This window comes from Sciurus vulgaris, assembly GCF_902686455.1.
Source record: "Sciurus vulgaris genome assembly, chromosome: 7".
In the NCBI taxonomy this organism is placed as follows: Eukaryota; Metazoa; Chordata; class Mammalia; order Rodentia; family Sciuridae; genus Sciurus; species Sciurus vulgaris.
The window spans coordinates 85,384,372-85,399,540 of record NC_136467.1 but is presented as its reverse complement, the minus strand read 5'-3'; the positions used below and the strand labels follow the sequence as shown (position 1 = coordinate 85,399,540).

At 35.6% G+C, this 15,169-nt stretch overlaps 1 pseudogene across 1 annotated transcript; it reads left to right on the top strand.

The window, feature by feature from the left end:
* Nucleotides 1-5,361: 5,361 nt before the first annotated feature.
* On the top strand, nucleotides 5,362-6,433 carry LOC306665736 (chromobox protein homolog 1-like; annotated as a pseudogene). Its single transcript has 2 exons — nucleotides 5,362-5,366; nucleotides 5,762-6,433. The product of its transcript is annotated as a chromobox protein homolog 1-like (transcript).
* Nucleotides 6,434-15,169: the final 8,736 nt, after the last annotated feature.

Genomic DNA, 15,169 nt, shown 5'->3' with positions numbered 1-15,169 from the left:
TTTTTATTGAAGCATTAAAGATTTACCTGTAGTTTGGTGTTGGTAAATACACACTATTGCTAATTAAGTGGTTCAACTGAAAATTACCAAATCCAGTTTAGCTGCATTAACAGAAGAATGTAAAAATATATCAAATTGATAATTGTGGGCAATCTACTGTATTTCTAGACCAAATTCAGAGCTCATCTCTGCAACAGCCAGAACACCTCCTGTGGATGGTCACAGAGGAGGTAGAAATGGGCCATGTGGAAGCCTAAGGATCCAGATACTCACCCAGCATGAACCCAGCTGAATCTCTCCTTTAGTATGAATTACAGTGTGATCATTCAAGATGGAGAAGGAAGAAATTGTTTCCATCATTCTACTGAACTTCCACATAACAGATGTGTGAGACCATAGTATGTGGAGAATTAATTAAACAAGAGGATCACTTTATTGCTTAAATCATTCCATTTGGTTAAGTCAGTTTTCAAAGAATCTAATCTTCATAAGGAAGCATTCATTAACTCTTGGAGATGAATGAACGGTAGGGGATATAAAGGGCAGAGACCATTGTCTGGGTGGGATTATGTGATTCATTTACATCTAGGCAAAATCTACATTTTCTCCTTCACGTGCCAGTCACTGCCTCACCCAGACTATAATACTTGTGGTGTCCAAACTATAGCTGGACAAGAATTCAGTTTATCCAACATTCCTTATGCAGTACTATGTGCTATTTTATACTGAAAACCCGTAACAATGCAGTTACTGTTCTGCTTAATTCTTCTTGAAACATTCAGAAGCAGTAACATGTTTGTGTGAACATTTCTATCCTAAAACAATTTATTAATAATATTTATATATTATATTTTTGGTAGAGCTGTTAATGACAATTGTAGAGAAAGAAACTTCACCTTGCATTATTTTTTCTTTTTTTAGCACAAAGTATAAATTTATGTAAAAGTATGTGGTCCCACTTAATGAAGGTATCAAAAGTAAACATCACAGAAAACTATACAAGCAAAATTAAAAATTTGTAATTGCCAAGACCAAATTTTTTCTCTGGTAGGTCTATAAGGTGGATGTGCTTTGGTTGACTTATGAATTAGGAATTCCTGAGGTATTGGGGATGTGGCAAGTGTTCTAGGCTCTGAGGTGTGACCTCTGAGAGCCTCAGGGTGTGGAGGTGGCACTGAGTCAACAGGCTCCTGCAGGTCTGGGGCCCTGTACCTTTATTTATCCCCACATCTAGGATTGTATCCTCGTCTGCTTAGTGGTTCTGGGCCAGGCCCAGGGGCCAGAGCTTTCTCTGGCAACACAGTGGTCCATAGGGGTTTGCAGCCCAGAAGATAGAACCCATCCTTGAGCTGGCAATGGCTCTTATGCTACAAGAGAAACTGTGGTTGCCAGGTGCTAACAGGTTTTTCACCCACCTTCTCTGGCTCAGTCCAGGTTGCCCTGTAAACTTTGTAGTGGGTTCAGTTACTGAAAGGCTCTGCCTCTGCCATTCAGAGATGCGGGCTTGGTGTCCTCCAGCTGGCAGAGGGTGCGTGTGACCTGGAATCTTCTCTATGCTCGAGTCTAAGTTCATTGAGTCTGAGTTGCCTTTCATTTTTTAACATCATTATTTTGTGATTTTTCTCTTAATGCTTTTTATTGTCATTTTTTAGTTATTCAGTTTTTCATCTCTGGTTCCATATTTATAAGATGAACAGATAAAATAAATAGAATAAATATGATATTAACCTGGTATAATTCAGCTTATTAGAACTCATTTTTCCTTAAACAGTAAGATGCTGGGCTAGATTTTAGTTCATTCTTTGTCATCCAAAAAAAAAAAAAAAAATAACCACAAGAAGACTTCATACAGTGATAAGAACAAGGGAAAAATGATATGACTAATGGATAAGATTCTTAACACTTCCAATTTCCTTTCACTGTCTCCCTCTTTTTCTCTCTGCACTAGCCATCTGAGTACATGACTTGCTATATTTAATAATCACAGTTTGGAAAAAATGGTGGTTGGGACATCATTTTTTAAAAACCTTGAACACATGAGTCATTTAAAAAAATGAAGGATAATTTGGATATTTGTAGGAATTTAAGCTGCTTGGAGATAGAGAAAACTAAACAAACTGGCCAGTTGAAGTACAGCATTTAAATCATCGATGGTGATCATTTTGACTTTCTAAACTGGAATCTTAATAGATTGGCCCTGTATTAATCCATTCAGAAAGTAGTGCTGACTTGGGTACACCTAAAACAAACCACAAGAGAGCCAACAATGGCTGAACATGGGCCTCATTGAGAGATTTAATTTACAGAAATGCATTTAGTTCTTGTTATTACTAGATAACAATTAATTTGTTTAACAGACAACTAAATTCATTGTACACTACTCCCCCCCAGTCAGTCTGATCAAGTTATCCATTTGTAGACTCCATTCCAAACTAAATTATAAAAAAGAAAAAAGAAAAGAAAGAAAATCCCCAAACACACACTTCTGGAAATGTTAGAAAAATATGTTCCTCCATGATTTTCCATGTACTGTAGTTTTTTTTTAAAGTATGAATCCTATAAGTACCTCAGTTTTAATGGGTAGTGTTTTAAAGACACTTAAGGTCCCTTATGGGGGTTAAGGGCTATAGGACCTAATTCCAAATCCTCATCCAAAGTTCTGCTTAAATAACAATAAGATGCTAAGTTACTGAAAACTGAGTCATCATAAAAGTTTACAAATAGCAGACAGGAGGCAAAAAGAAAAAAAAAAATGGAAAGAATGAAGAAATAAGATCACATGGGCTGTGATTTGAGCCCACAGACTTTTTAACAAGAAAGTGGTGATGTTTTGGAAGAGCTGAATTGGTAAAATATTACACAGACTAGTATTTCTTATACATTTTCCCTTTAGGTTAAATATTAAAAATGGGTAAAAGACAGACTATCAGAGTTTTTTAAAACAGGTTTTCTATTTTGATCCAAATATGATAAATCCCTGCAATTCTAAGCAACATTCTATAGATTCTAAAATTTAATCAGTAAGCACACATCAGACACCTGGAAATAGAAGAAGAAGAATTTCTTTGCAGAATCCAGGTATTTTTCAGTTCAAAGCATTAAAATAAAAAATACTCCTTAATTAGTCTACCAGTCTTCACTGCTATAGTTTATAGACCAAACTGGATATTGACTAACACCATCACAGATTAGTTGAGCCATCAGAATCTCAATGCTGGGCAACTTGATTGCAATGCAGTAGCTAGATTATTAAGCAGAAATTAATGTTGGCATTTGTAGTATTTCAAAAAGGGTGTTGTGATTATGGTATAAATAGCTTTGCTTATTATCAGTTCTCAGTATAGTCCTTGGGCAAAGAGTATCAGCATCACCTTGGAATTTGTTAGGAATGCAGCAAATACCTGCTAATTCAGAAGATGATTTTAACAAAACTCCAGGTGATTCTAATGCATATTGAAGTGTGGGAGCCTACATTATTAGAGGATGGTAATAAATTAATGACTCGTATGGGAAAGACAACTGCACAGTCTTGAAAGTTTTTAAACTAACATAAACAATGAGCAAATTGAAAACTGCATCTCAGAGATTTAGTCTGAAGTACAAATGGCAAAGAGGTCATTAGAGGATAAACTAAAGAGAGAGAGAATATGGCAATAATGACTAAGTAAGATTAGTTGTAGTAGAAGGAAGAAAGGAAATGAATAAAAATGAGTACTGATTTTCCTTTCTTTATGTTTATATCCTGGAAGTTATCCATTATACATGAACCCCTCAGGGGAAGAATCTTCTCATGGTCCACAGACACCCTTCATCAGAGACTAGAAGTGATCTTGAGATGACACACATTTGAAAATTTGGTTATCTGCTTCTGACACTTTGTGTATGTTATATGGCAGAGCTAGGTAGCCTTTGGAATATATGTTTACTATGGGTCAAGGCCTTGAAGAAATTTCCAGAAGAAATAAATGCATGTCCTTCATTGAAACACAAGTGTGACCCACAGCTTGTAAGCCAGGCCAGGTTATATTGAGCATCCCTTGTTGCAAGTGAGGTGAAAGAGTTTTTGAACACAGGGATTTCCAAAGAACGGCCTATAAGTAAGCCACAAAGTTCTTGGTGAGTATGTTAAATGTTTCAGTCAGTTTTTGTTGTTGTTGTTGTTTTTGGCTGCTGTGACCAAAAATCCTGACAAGAACAATTGGAACATGTAATCAATATAAACTTAAAATAACATATTTTAAGTTCTTATTTTACATATTAAGTATTTGGAGTTGATTTTTCACTTGTAACATTTCTTAACTTGAACTAGTCACCTGAGTTAGTGATTCTATATTAGACATCTCAGTTCTATGTGCTATTGAATGCTCAGTATTTATCCAGCATCAACTTATGTTCTATGGTATGTAGATAATAAGACTATGGTTCCTACTCTCAATGTTCTTTAAATATTCTTAAAGAAAATTACTTTTCAGGTTTTCTTAAACTCTTCCCCTCAGAAAGAAATCAGATAACAAATTGTTGCTTACTGGTTCCTTTGAGAGGAATTTCCCTCTTGTTAGCAAAAGGAATGACTCCTGGACAATTAATGAGATCCTGATTTAAAAAAAAAAAATGAAAAATGAAAAAACAAATGAATAAAACAAGAAAAAAAAAAGACTACCTATGTGATAAATTTCCTAATGCCTAAAGGCTAAAATGCTGTGGGTTTGAGAAAAACTTGCAGAAGAGATTATGCTACACAGTTGGTACTCAGTTAATGAAGTGTGAAGACCTCTTCAGCACAGAAAATTGAAGAAGTACTGGTGTTAAAAGCATTCCTAGAGGCCTGACCAGAGGGATTCCTGCAGTGGTTAATTTCCAAGCTCCAGAGGAAAATGAAACAGATAGCTCAATTGACTGCTAGAAAGATGGGCTACTGGCTTCTTGCCTTCAGGAAGAATGTAAAATTGCTTTAAAAAAAAAAAAAAAAACAGGAAAAACAGGTGTGCTTTCCCCAGGAATCTTTCAGTTCAGAAAGCTATTAATTCAGATATAGAAGTCAGGACCTTTAAATCTGATAATAAACTCAGAACCAGGAGACCGCTGACCCTAATTCTCCATCAACCTGTTAGTGGTAGTTATGGTTTGATATCCAGCCTAGCTCCATTTACAGACAGACAAGTGTGGTCCTGTAAGAAACTGGCTTTCATTCATGAATTTGTTAGTTCAGTGGAGTTTGTGGAATGTCTAATGGGAGTTAGGCACTGTGCTATGTCATGAGGGGTCACAAATATACATACAAAAGTTCTGAGAAAAGACGATGACTGCTTCTTCTGGGCTTTAAGGCACTGTGGTGTCTGTTAAGGTCTACAGAAGTGAAGTATGAGGTAAGTCTTGAAGCACAAAGGGAAGAATAAAACATTAGTGGAATCCTGGCACAGGAAGAAGCTGCTTCCCTGGTCTTCTCTCCCCGTATTCCTTATCAATAGGATGACTATGCAAACTGGTTTGCCTGGAACAATCCAATTTTACCTCTGTCCTAATAGGATTATCAAACATGCCATTTCTCTGACCTCATTTGACTAGTAAACTCTGTGGTCACTCTATTCATGGAATACCAAAGGCTTTGTTGAAAGACAAACTTTTGAGAGCATTTGAGGATCGTTTGATCAGCTGAGGGGAGGGCCATTGGCGACGACCTGGTGTACCCCGCTTCAGCTAGGGTTCCACTGTGGCTACCTCTCTGGTTGCTTTCCCGAGTGTCACTCTCCTGGTTGGCCAGTTGCAACGTGCCAGGAACAACACCGATTCCTCCTGCACTCTTGGGGGCCACTCTGAACAGGGTCACCATTTATACCAGAAAGTTGGCAGGCACTGTGGGGCAGGAAAAGAAAAAAGAAGAAAGTAGAGGTACTAGAACACGAGGAAGAGGAATATGTGGTGGGAAAGTTCTCCATCTTCCAGGGTTCATAAAGTACGAAGTGGAGTAATTCCGAAAGCGGAAGGGCTTCTCAGATGAGGTCAACACGTGAGAGCCGGAGGAGAACGCGGCCTGCCCTGACCTCACTGCTCAGCTCCTACAGTTGCAGAAAGCAACCCATGAAACAGATAAATCAGAGCAGGCAAGCAGGAAGCAGATTCTGAATCCTGATTCTGAAGATGAGGGAGAAGAGAGCAAACCAAAGAAGAAAAAGGAAAAGTGAAAAGTCACAGGCTTGGTCCTGGGGGTTTTGCCTGGAGTTTGGAGCCCGAGTGGATGACTAGAGATACAGACTCCAGTGGAGAGCTCATGCTCCTGATGAAATGGAAAAAACTGATGAAGCTGACCTGGTCCCTGCCAAGGAAGCCAATGTCAAGGGCTCCATGTTGTCACATCCTTCTGTGAGGTGAGGAAAGGCTGACATGGTATTCCTACCCCTTGGACAATGATGACAAAAAAGATGACAAAAGTTAACTCTCCTGAGTACCAGCCCCTGTTGCCTCTGACTGTGGGCTTAAGTGGGGAAGGAAGAAGTTCTACTTACCTTGACACCATAAAGGTGGCTTGAGAAGATGTCCTTTGAAGAGCCAGTCTAGTTTCTGTGCCTTGCAGCAACCGAAGTGCTTTAAAGCCATTCCAAGCTGTATAGTCTTCATACCCATCTCATTGGAGGGGGAAAAGGGTAAGTGTTTCAGGGGAACCTGTTCTGTACTGAGAAAAGCAAAGGGCCTTCTATGAAGGAAAAAATTTGCAGAATTGGGTGTATGGGAAGGCAAAAAGATATTGTTGATGTTCAAAAAGCGTCTTCACAACCCACAGACTTTTTCCCAATAGTGTTATTTCTGCATTTTTACAGTGTAGCATATGTGTAGTTTTTGGCTATTATTACTGTGTTATTTGAGGTGGGAGAGACAGGGAGGGAAAGGAAGGAGATGACTAAGATCATTTTCATTAAAATTTGGGGCCTAATTGGGAAATGGTGAAATAGTGGAAAGAACAAGTAATTAATGATTTGGTTCTGTGTCCAGAATATTTTACCTTTTCAAAAAAAAATGTCACTGGCACCATAAATGAGGACTGTGAGAGACTGTTTAAAAACTGTGAATACCTGTCACCTATAAGCCAGGGTGTTCCCTGCCTGAGTTAATGTTGTTCTCCACAAAGGACTAAGCCAGTTCATAAGTTACCAAATCTGCTATTTTGGAGATGGAAACTGATTGAGATGGGAAGCTCTTTTATTGGAGAGTATACACAGGCAGATCATTCTGTCTTGGAGATGCTAACTCTTAAAATCAGACACAGAACCTTTTATTTTCCAATTATGAATTTATAAATAAAATCAGTTTGTCCTTCTAAGCCACTGGCTAAAGTCCTAGGGGAGAGGTCAAAGGGGATATAGGAGATGGAAGAGTAGGGAAAGAGGAGGACCCTTACTTTGGGGTTGGAGCCCCTACTTTTTAAACTTTGAACTGTGGGACCCTTAGTGGCAAGGTTCAGTCACTGATAGCACAAGTTTCATTAAGTCAATTCAAGGGTTGAGTGGTTTCAAAAACCCTGGTCTCTTTCATAGTGGAGCAGTGGTTCATTTTAAAAACATTTAAAACAAACTTTTTTTTTTGAAGAAAAAAAAAATCTTATAAATCAACTGATATCCAAAATGCTGTTTAGAATCATGAAATCCAAGTTCTTGATATCACCTATACCTACATCTAGAACTACATACTAAAATCTTTTCAGGCATATGATAGGCTCCTGTGAAATTTTTGTTTAAATGTAAACTTCATAACACACTGTCAGTTTTTGTCTTAATAAAACTATAGCTTTATTAAAAAAAAAAACTTTTGATAAAACTGTAAATGAGGTCATGATGATTAACTGCTAACTGATAAATGTCACCTGAATGAATATCCATAGAAAGCAGTTTTTTTTGGTGCCCATATAAAGGAAAGGGAGGTAATCTACAAGTGGTTACAGTGTGTGCGTTTACATGTTACGTGGAAATGTGTCTTATGGCTTAAGTGTGATGAACAAAACATAAGACAGTTGGAGAAAGGAGTGCTATTTTATTGACAGTGGTCAAGGAAGGCCTTACTTAAAAAATAATGTAACAAGAAACCTGAAAGACACGAGTAAGCAAGCAAGGAGAGTATGTAGGAGGGCTGGGGCTTAGGCAGAGAAAACAGTGAGGGCTAAGTCCATAGGAAGAAAGGAATGTTGACAAGTCTGAAGAATAGTAAGGTGGCCAGGGTGGTGGGGAGAAGAAAGCAGGGAAAGGGTGATCATAGATGTCAACACAACTGCAAAAGGGCAGGTCATGGAGAGCCTTGTAAGACATTCTGAGCAAATTTGGAGATTATATATATTTATATATATAATCTATATATATTATATTATATATTTAAATATATATTTATATATATTTATATAAATATATTTAGATAAATATGTTTATATATTTATATTTATATATTTATATTTATATGAATATATTTATATATTTATATAAATATATATAAATATTATATATTTAAATATATTTTTATATATATAATCTATATATATATATAAATATATATATATATTTTTTTTTTTGGGTGGTGCTGTGGATTGAACCCAGGGCCTTATGTATGCATTGCAAGCACTCTGCCAACTGAGCTATATTCCCAACCTGGGATATATTTTTGAGAGAGGATAAGGCACTGGAAGAATTTTGAGCCATAGACTGGCTGAATCTGATGAGGATTTTAGAGGAATCACTGTAGCTGCTATATGGAAAATGGATTGAAGTGGAAGGGGATAGAATGCTTAGAATATCAAACATTCTCTTATTTCATGCTTATTCACATGGAAATTCAGTTTAGAAGTCATTATTTTCTGTGATGGTATTGCTTTATTTCAGTATTCTCTTTATTTAAAATAAGTGTTTGCCCATTCTAGTACAGTTTATTTCCTATCTCTTCAGAGATATAAACTGGCAATATGACTTTCCATTCTCATATTCTAGAACCATTTTGCCTGAGCATAAGACTTATATACTCATACTAAGGAATGAAAAAGTATTTGATCATGAACTTTAGGGAAAAAAATATATCACTGTCTCTTGCAACCTCCCTCCATCTCTTTTTGAATTATCCTCTCTTCTAATGTTTGCCATTGAGGTTACAATATACATCACTTTCTATTTATTTCTAGATGCAGAACAACCTATGTATATTTTTCACCACAGACTACCCCATATTCTAAATCTCTCTGTCTCTTCACTTTCCCATCACATTGGTATCACATTCATGGCCTCTCAAGAATTATAAAAGGTCTATAATATTATCATTCCTGCAAAGCTAACAAGTTGGCCTGATGCAGTTTCATGAATACTTTTTAAAATATATGACTCCTTGATCAGAGACAAAAGACTTCAATATTCACCATGCACCAAGCAGCATAAAGTAATGGTCGTATCAGTGCCTTTGACCCTTAAATCACATGGAGATGATGTACATAGGCCTAGGCAGATGGTTGGTATACAGTAGGCTTTTGATGAGGAATCTCAAGCTTAGGAAACTCCAGGATTTTATAATGGATGATGAGTAACACTAGCCAAACTTTGCTTTGGCAGAACATATTAATCTATTATATCAGACAGAAAGCAAACTTCTGTCCTGGAAGAAGGCACTATCTCTGTCTATCAAGGTGGGTTGTTGTATGAACATAGTTGAAAAGATCATGGAGAACAAAGTGCATTCAGTGACTTCACAGCTGAGATATAGAGAAACATAAAAAACCCATTGACAACTATTTCTCCACATGGCCTGAAAAAGTCCAGATAAATGTAATCATTGTGATAGTCCATAGTATTGGTTTTGATGGATAATTATTAATGGATACCTAGGGTATGTACATTTTAACAAGGGATTTATTTCTATAATCCTAATGGAATAGATCACAGTGAAATAAGTCTCAAATCATGAATAGATTCATAAGTACAAATTCTGAACATTAACACAGATTAATAAGTGAAAATGACTAAGGCAAAAAGCCCTTTTTCAATTCACTTTGATTTCAGAAATGCAAATGGTTGCCACATCAGCCAAAAACTACCAAGAAATCTTGCTTTCTGGTAAGAAACTCATTATATGAAAATATCCCACTGATATCCAGGAAGCAAAACAGCTTTTCGTAATGATATTCATCTTAGATGAGTAATTATTATGGTAATTAACTGGCATATACTTCAAGAGCAGGCTTCCCTACTGTAAATATTCATATGCATATTTTTATTAGAAATCGCATCCTAATATATATTTATTCCCTTGTGTTCAAGTGTAGGTTCTGTACCTGCTGTAATATGCTTCCTTTTATGTAGTATTCATGAATTGTATGGTGTAATACAAACATTTTTCTAGTTTTCAAATAAATACTTCATTTCCTACCAGTGGTTGTTTTAAGAAAAATCAAAACTCAGTGGAAAAAATGCCATCCTCTTAAGAAAAGTACTGGCATAAAGAATACTTTTTACAAACTGGTTGATGTAAATTCTAGATATGGTCATTATCATGTCAACAACTGGTGCAAATAAGCAATGAAATATCAAAGAAACTGAAAGGAGTCTTTTAGAATTCCAGTCACGGAGATTATGCCATATCACCATATTTTCCAAACACTGCCTTATCAAAAAGAGCAAAATTTGAAAATATCTTCCTATTTAAGGAATATGTCTCAAAAATTTAGTTAACATTTTTTGGTTCCTTCACACTCTGTGGCATGCCATAAACTCTGAAAAGTAACAAACTGATATGTGTTTTCAAGACAATAAGGGGAATGGAAAAAATAGATATCAAACTGTATTGCAGAAACTTGCCATGAGCTATGTATAATAAATATTTTATGCATTATCTAATTTAATCTTTCAAACATACCTGAAAATTATACCTAATTTCAGATTAAGAAAGGTAGACTCAGAAAATTGCTGTTTTTTTTCCTCAAGAAAATTAGTTAGTCGTTTTTAGGGCTTCACTATAAATCTTTGCTCCTCTAGGTTACTGAGTCTGACCAAGCAATCATTCCCCTTCTGGATTACAAAGTCAGAAGCCAGGATTTACAAGACATTAAAATTCTTGGAATTTATCGCTAATATATTTTGAGTTTCTGTTTTTCTCCTTTTTGTTACAGAAACAAAGTATATGCATATATTTTCCCTAATTTACAAAAATAAAGAGGGGTAATTGTTTTTCTGCCTCTGGTTCTCTAAATATAAAAATTAGAAAAAAATAAATAATTTTAATAGAGATTAGAAAGAAAATCCTTGCTTAGTTATTTTTCTGGGAAAACAGAACACACAATACTTGTAGAAGATCAAGGTCAAAATCTGGTTTACCCCATGGTGAAAGAGATTGTGCCTCTCATTAACACTAAGCAAGTTGAGCTGACAGAGTGATTGTCAGTATAAGGTTATGGTGGGGGAGGCAGTGGCATGTGGATATTGAGCACTGTGAGAATCTCCCCCTTACATCACAACATGTTGTCAGCACATATCCATGCAAGTTTCCTCTGTTGTTTTATTTTAATTTTCTTCAGATTGCTAATCTTTATTTATACTACCCTCTGCTCTATGAGAACCATCTGGTAGTTTGATAGTTCCTTATGTGTCTTTATACAATAAATGCACTATTTTTAATAGTATTATTTCATTATTACTTTTTTCACTTGTTGCTAGAGCTCTAGTAATGTGGCTGCATCCATGGGTGTTGATTTTAACTGCTACAGAGTAGACCATAGTATGTAGCAGATACATTTAATTTATTGCCTCCTCAAGTGAAGCACACCTAGTTTAGATCCAGTTTTCTACTATTATGTGTCTTTTTTGTTTATTTCTTTGTGGTACTGAGGATCCACCTCAGGACCTCAGACATGCTAGGCAAGCACTGAACCGCCCAGCTATATCCCCAGCCCCAGTTCTCCACTACTATGAACTCATCCAGAATAAATATCTTTATGTCCCTTACAATCTGTGAATAAGAATTGGTTCTCATATCCAGGAGTGCTACCTGTAGTGACATAGATGATATGTTCTTTTAACTCGATTAAGTATTGACAGGCTGCTTTTAAAACATCAGTTTTAAAAATGTAATTTGTGGGAATGGGGTTATACCTCAGTGGTAGTGCACTTGCCTCACACGGGTGAGACACTGGATTCAATCCTCAGTACCACATAAAAATAAATAAGCAAATACAATAAAGATTTTTTTTTTAAATGTGATTTGTGCTGAGCAAGATGATACACATCCCTAATCCCAGTGATTAAGGAGGCTTAGGAGAGAGGATCACAAATTCAAGATCAGCCTCTGCAACTTAGTGAGACCCTATCTCAAAATCAAAAGTAAAAAGGACTGGGAATGTCCTCGGGGTGAAGTGCTGCTGGGTTCAACTCTCTGTGCCCACCCTTCCACTCACAGAAAGTGATTTGTATTAACTCAGTATGCCCACAGATTGGCATGAGGGTTCTCTTTTCTGAAGTCTTTATCAATTATTGTTATTTTTATACATTTTCTAATTTTTATGATTCAAATGGATGTGCATGTTGTCTCATTTCCATCAAAACTTCTCAAAATTTCCACAGAATTTTAGCTTCTCCATATACTTGTCTTCCATGTGAGTTTCCCCATCTGGGAATTGTCTATTAAAATCTTATATTTTAGTCAGTTTTCTATTTGGTATTCTCCCTTATTTTTCTTTGATTCTTGAAAGACTTCATTGTATAGTAAATATATAAATTCCTTTTCTGTTTTTAAGAAATGCAAATATATTTTCCTAGTGGTCATGGGTTGATTCTGTCTGTGCCATCATTGAAGGCTCTCATTTTAGTAACAAACTATTCATTTATATTTTATTATATAATTAATGTTTTTTGGATCTTTTTTAAAAAACTAACTCTCTAATGTACATGTATAAATATACTACACGTGACTCTCACCATTGTGTACAAGACGCTTATTTTTAAAAATGTAAATAAATTCCCCACTCTTAAGTTACAAAGATATTTTCATAAATTTTCTTCCATTTGACCTATATTTCTTCTTTTTAAAGTTCTTATACATTGTATAAGCTGGAGATCTGACTCTGATTTCGTTCATATTTGAGTCAGTTTTTCCAGTCTTAGCTCACTTTTTGTAGTATCAGTGTTATTATCGATTTTCTGTATTTACGTAGTTCCCCTTCTGAGATCACTGTTCGAGTCCACTGTTCTATTTCTCTCTTCCTATAGCATTGCCACCTATGTTAGACTCTCTGGATATCTTCAAAAGACTTCAAACCAGATCAAATCTGAGAGCAGGGTGAGAAATTAATTCTCAGAAAAGACACAAGTCCAATTTTGAAATAAACCACCAGCACGTATGTCATTCCACATTGGCAATCATTATGTCTGTCTGGGTCATTTCACTCTGAGGAGGTCTCCCATTGATGGTGTCACTTCTCTAGAGGAATTTCCTTTCCCTACATCGATCCAAGCAATCTGTGCCTCCAGCTGTCTATTCTGTTCCCATTCCTTCTCAGCTTCTGGAATAGATTCAGTGAGGAAAATCAAAATTTTCTATCCCATTAACAAATGTGATCAACGTACTCTACCTGGGTATGGATGGTCAGGTTCCAACAGTCTAGACACAATTATTGACATGGAAATTTTCTGGAACCTAAGCCCCAATCACAAGTGGATGCCTCTACTTTAACTCATAATATCTTATTCTATTTCTCAATGACTAAAGGCAGGGCAAATGAAAGGTTTTGATTTTTTAAATCGATATAGATATAGATAGGATTTAAGGATGGAAATTCTCAGAGGTTCTAGTTTGTCTCTCTTTTAAAGGAGTTCACACCTTTAGTACTATCTCTATATGCTATTTTATTTATACAGTTTTTTTTAAATAATCAGAAACCTTTCACCCATTTCAGGTGACACAGAGAAGAACCAAGAACCAAGTATTCTTTTTTCTTTTTTTTTTTTTAGAACTGTACTCTCTCCTTTCTCAGATTCTAGCACTTCTGCTTTAAGCTATTTCATTTTGGCAAGTTAATCTCTCTATGGCTTCGTTTATGCAAATAATATTTGAGAATTAAACTAAATAACATTGTAGACCTTTACACAATGGCACCTGGTAGGTTTTCAGTAAATACCAGCTATCATTTTTAGTTGAGAACATGATATCTAATTCAGAGACCTGAATAAAATGTAAATATAAAAAAATAGTTCCCCAACCAAAGGAATTTTAGTTTTTCTTCTGTTACCTAGATTTCATCAAGAAGTAAGATTTTTGTCCATCTCATTGTCTTCTAAATATTTAAGTCTCAGATCCATCATGAGAATTAAAGTTGTCCATAAAATCAATTACCTGTATTAATGGCATGATGGAAATTCAGTAGACATTTTCAAAAAGCAGTTTTAGTGATGATTTTTCAAAAGGCAGCTACCATCAACGTTCACAGAGATGAAAGACGATTTTGTCAACTGTATTCTTCCTGTTTTTGTCTTTGCTAGCTTAGTTTAAACTCTGTTTTAGGCCATGGGTTTTCAGAATTTTGCCAGAATATAGGAGGGAAAAGTTAACAAAATCATAAAAAGTAAAATTTAAAATGATCTACACTTGTAAATATTAGAATATCTTACAACTATGAAGCTGAAAATGGAATAATAAATTTCATTTATCATGGTAAATGATATGATAAATTTATATAAGCTGAAGATATTTTAGAACATCTACTTTAATATATATTTGTAAACAATTTAATATAACTTAGTAATTCCAAACACTTAAGATTTTAGAAAGTAAGCAAGTTGGAAATAACTTACGAATTTTTTTAAAATTTATTTTTATTGTAAATGGGATACATTTTGTTTCTCTGTTTGTATATGAAGTAGAGGCATACCATTTGTGTAATCATACATTTACATAAGGTAATAGTTTTTGATTCATTCTGTTATTTTTTCCTTCCCCCCCACCCCTCCCACCCCTCTTTTCCCTCTATACAGTCCCTCCTTCCTCCATTCTTGCCCCTCCCCACTCCCCATTATGTATCATCATCCGCTTATCAGAGAGATCATTTGTCCTTTGGTTTTTTGAGATTGGCTTATCTCACTTAGCATGATATTCTCCAATTTCATCCATTTGCCTGCAAATGCCATAATTTTATCATTCTTCATGGAGGAGTGATATTTCATTG